This window comes from Hyaena hyaena, unplaced genomic scaffold (genome assembly GCF_003009895.1).
Source record: "Hyaena hyaena isolate Hyena2069 unplaced genomic scaffold, ASM300989v1 scaffold_449, whole genome shotgun sequence".
Lineage (NCBI taxonomy): Eukaryota > Metazoa > Chordata > Mammalia > Carnivora > Hyaenidae > Hyaena > Hyaena hyaena.
In genome coordinates this window covers 1570581-1575609 of record NW_024081076.1, presented here as the reverse complement: position 1 = coordinate 1575609, position 5029 = coordinate 1570581, and positions in this window count along the sequence as shown.

Below are 5029 nucleotides of genomic sequence, written 5' to 3'. Positions count from 1 at the left end.
ACAATATATATGCACATAATAGATGATGATAGATAGATAGATGATAGATAGATAGATAGATTTGATCACTTAAATGGCCAAAATATATTTCTCATATACATTTGGACTTCATCCACAGTTCCTAGCAAACAGCTTCCCAAACCCTTGGAATTTCCTGAGGCTATGAGCAATGGGAGCACCTTTTGTTATAATATTTGGTATCTTGTCCTTAGTTTCTTAAATCCATTCAGAGCCAGAAAAGTGAAATGGGCGTCTTGTGATTCATAACAGGTCAATTTTTCCACCACAGTTGGGTGTATGTTAATGAGGTGACTTTTGGAAAGCACCTATTAATAGAAGTTATTTGCCAAGGGAACCAACCAGGTACACAGGATTGAAACACTTAGTCGTACACTCCGATTTCCAGGCAGGGGAGAGGAACTACAGGTTGAATCTATCACCAATAGCCAATGAATTAATCAATCATGCCTATGTAACGAAGTCTCCACAAAACCCCAAAGGAAGGGGTTCAGAGCTTCCAGGTCGGGGAATCAGAATCTTACCAGCAAACTGGGCTCCTAACGCCATAATGAAAGGAGCTCCTTTGTTCGGGACCTTACCCTATGTATGTCTTCATCTGGCTGTTGATTCCTATCCTTTAATACCCTTTATAATAAATGAGTAATTTAGTGAATAAATGAGTGTCCTGAGTTCTATGAAGTGTCCTAGCAAATTAATGGTACCTAAGGAGGGGATCCAATTTATAATCAGTTGGTCAGAAGTACAGTAATAGCCTGGAACTTTAAAGGTCATCTAGTCCAAATATCTATTCAATGTTTGCTCTCCCCTGTGTCCACATCTCCAAAATGGTTGTCCAATTTGCTTACCCCCCTGTAGACGAAGAGCCCATTCATATAATGTAATACACTAGTTTTTTTATTTTTGTCATTATTAAACCACTCCTTAATATTGAACAGAGTCAATTTTCCTGTAGTCCCCATTAGTTGACCCTAGTTCTGCCTTTTAGGTCCACACAAAACAAGTCTCATTTCTTTTCTACTGAGCATACTTTCCAGTTTTTGAGGACAGAAATCATTTCCCCTAAAAGTCTTTTCTGTAGTCAGAGCATACAGAATGATTATTAATGATATTTCTAAGTTAAAATGTTTATGAAGTTCATTGATCTCCCCTTTTTCTTGGTAAACATTAAAAATGAGGGTGTTTTTATTCCTCAACTAATTGTTAAAATCATTTCTGCTTAAAGAGAAGAATGAAATTCTAGGCAGGATATTCATGTTGACTTATTTCTACATGAAATGTAACATTTCTTGAGAATAACTACTCTATAAACTGAATAAATAAGGACTCAGTTTAAGTTGACAACTAGGCTTGATGTTTAAATTTAGATTTATTGCATATTTAATGTGGTATCATTAGGGAATAGGAATTTAAGACTCCCTAACTTGAAATAAAGTGTACTACTAACCTATATCCAAAATCATTCTTGAAATTAACAAAAAAAATTATAAGTATAAGGAGTTTCATGGGAGCCACTACTAATTCTACTCCATTTTGTTTTCATTTATCTTAAATTAAAATTTGGAAACACTCATACATTTACAGAAACACTGCAAAGATAGTACAGTACATTCACATATGTTCCTCACATAGTTTCAGCTCCTATTGTTAACATCTTACATTATATACATTACATGTGTTGAGACTAAGAAACATTAGAACATTATTATAAACTAGACTCCCAATTTTATTTGGATTTGATCAGTTTTTCTGTACTAAACCAAATCTAAGATGACACCGTGCATTTAGTCATTATGTCTCCCTAGTATACCCTAGTATTTGACAGTTTCTTTGTCTTTTCTTGTTATGACTTTGACCATTTTGAGAAAGGCTACTTAAGGATTTTATAGAATGTCCTTCAAATTGTTTGATTTTTGTCATGATTAGACTAGCATTATGGGTTTTTGGAAAGAACATCAGAAGTAAAGTGCCCTTCCAGTAATGTCATAGCAGAGTTTACATGATATTATTGATGATGTCAACCATGATCATTTGGTTAAAACAGTGTTTACCGGGTCTATTCACTACAATGTTAATATTTTTTCTTTATCATACTCTATCATTCGGAAGTGAGTCACTAAGTCTAGCCCACACAAGAAAGGGGAAGGGGAGACTAAGTTATGCTTTAGTGTATCGACATATACTATTTGAATCTAATGATTTTTATTAAAGTTGTTTTCATTGTCCTGGTCTGTTTAAGAAAGGTAATATTTGCCAAAATAGAATTAAGTATCTACATTATCTTTTCCTCTAACATTTAAAACATTAGCTCAAAGGTTATACAATATTAAATGTTCTTATGAAATTGCAAAAGAGCATGAACTATACACTCTAAATAAATTTCATGTTCACAGATACTAGAGGATATGTCGTTAATATTAAAAGTTCAACCTGTCTTATCTTTATGTAAGAACAATATGCCCAGAATACTCTTTTTATATTAAGCAAAAATGCACATTAGAAGCATTCTCACATAATAATAGAAATTGACTTTAAGAGAAACTCAAATTGTCTTCAATGTACAAATATACATTAGCTTTCAATTTAATATCTGCTCATTGTCAAGGAAACAATGTAACCATGTAAATATGAGACAAATTCCATGACTATTTTCAATATTTATGCAGAATAAGAATTTTTTTTCAGTCATAAATACTCACTAAAGCTTAATTTATTATTCTTATTACTTCCAAAGCAAACCTATAAGAAAATTGAAGAACAATCATTTACAGACTTTTGTTTGGGTCTTCTGAAAGATAAAAAGTAAAAATGAATACATAAATGATATGATCAAATAGGATTTGAAGGAGCCTGGTAGAAACACTGTGTCAGTGAAAGCAAAATAAAGCCACATTATCCAATAGCATGAAAAGGAAAGAACTATAATACTCTGGGAATTTATTGTGGCAGCATATCTAATGGGTCAACAGTGAAAGGCAAAACAACACACAAACATAAGAACAGTATTATTTTGCACATTAGTTAACAATATGTTATAAATGCTCTAAGTGAGAATGGTGTTCCCCCAAACAATATACTTTGAGAGCCAGATTTCATTTCAGAATGGTTAATAGGATTACTTTGAACATGTATTTTGTATAATGTTTCTCAGTTTTAGTTTGTTGATGTTTATCAAGCTAGACTGTAATTACAGAATTTTTATAGGACATTGAGATCAACTTTTTTCCCCCCATATTTGGTAATAGATAGATAAGATGGAGTTCCACTGATTTATTCAGTATAAATTTTCTTCTAGAATAGTGTGTGAGAAGGTACTCTGAGAATCTTAAAATCTTCTATTCCTCATTAAACTTTCACAAATCAGTTTTAGAAAACATTGAAGCCTCCTACCTAAATTAATTACTACTTTGAGGCTTGAAAATGGTCATTTTCTAACTTCATTATTTCCTTATAACCTTTTTATTGTCAGGCTACTATGAGAGCATTTGCCAATATGCTGAATGTGTAATGGAACATTATCATGGTTTTAATATACAACTTTAATATGTAATTCCTGATACCCTGTGGATATCAGCAAAGTTGAACACATTTCATATGTTGTGTTGCTTATGCTTTTATTTCTGTGTGTGGAGTCACCTAACTTGTCCCCTCTTTGGACAAAATAGAGTGAGACTTTATTCTTCCTGCTATCCTTACTTACATCTTTAGAAAAGTAGCCCAGAAAGAACAATTGATACCATTTTTTTAAATCATGAGAACAATTTAAATCTTTGAGTTTCTTCAAATTATGTAAAACCCAATTTATATGACCTCTCTATCTCCTTCATCTATATCTTATTCAGAAATTAGCAGTGCAGACTTTACATCCTTCTATAGCACCTGAAAGAACACACTCTTATTTTCTATTTAATGCAATTTGTTGTCCCTAATCTCCCTAATGCTATGTCTAATTTCTCACCTACTAAACATGAACTTTATTTTCACAAGTTCACTTTTAATTAAAACCTCTAGCTTTCATGGTTGAGATCTTTTATCGGTTATGTGAAATCATGAATATTATCCATAAATGCAAACCTATCCCAGAAGTAAATACTTTCTATATAAGGGTACTGATGAAGCTAATAAAATCATTGAGAACTTACACATAATGACTACATTTCTGTTTGTTGGCCCATATATCAGCTTCATCCTTCATCCTCCTTCTTCCTTATTCATTAATGAATGCAATCTTAAATTATTTAAGTAATTGATAATTTTCTCTGTCCTTAAACAATTTACTTCCTTGCTTGCCAAACTTTGCATATCTCTCTTAACTAGATTATAATTTCATATGGAAATTTTAATTTTTGAAGAAAATACTGATTAATAAATACTGTTATCAATACATAAGAGAATCTATGGCCAACATTTATTAAATGTCTCTTGAGGACTCCATACTTTGAGGGCTTTTACAGATATTGGGGAAAGATGATGGATTTGATGCATTTATTCTCTGTTCATTTCCAATTATGATTTTTCTTAATTGGCTTCATTATGAATGTTAACATTTACCACAACACAATAACTAGAGAATTGTACTGTGTAACAAAGAAAGCTAGATATATAAGAGAGAAAAAAGTAGGTCAAAAATTTTTGGCTTAAATAATGACATTGATCACCAAGATTTCTTTATCTTTATAGTTAATATCTAACTACACGAATATTAAAATCACCCTGACAAACAGAATTTGAGGCATAGAAATAGTCTATGATTCAATTACCAAATCTTCAAAGGCTGTAGCTGAGTGAGAAGTCTTTATGTGACTATAATAAAAAGGCATATACAAAAAGTATTACAAAGGGGTATGAGGAAAGGTCAAGAATATTAATGAATTTTTTATTTGTTTATTTGTTTCAAGAAAGCGGTTTTAGTTCCTACATGTAAAGACCTTGGAAATTGTCACTCCTATGCTTACAACAAGAAAAATACTGGACAAATTAAAAATAAGTGATTTTGGGTTTGATCTACTAG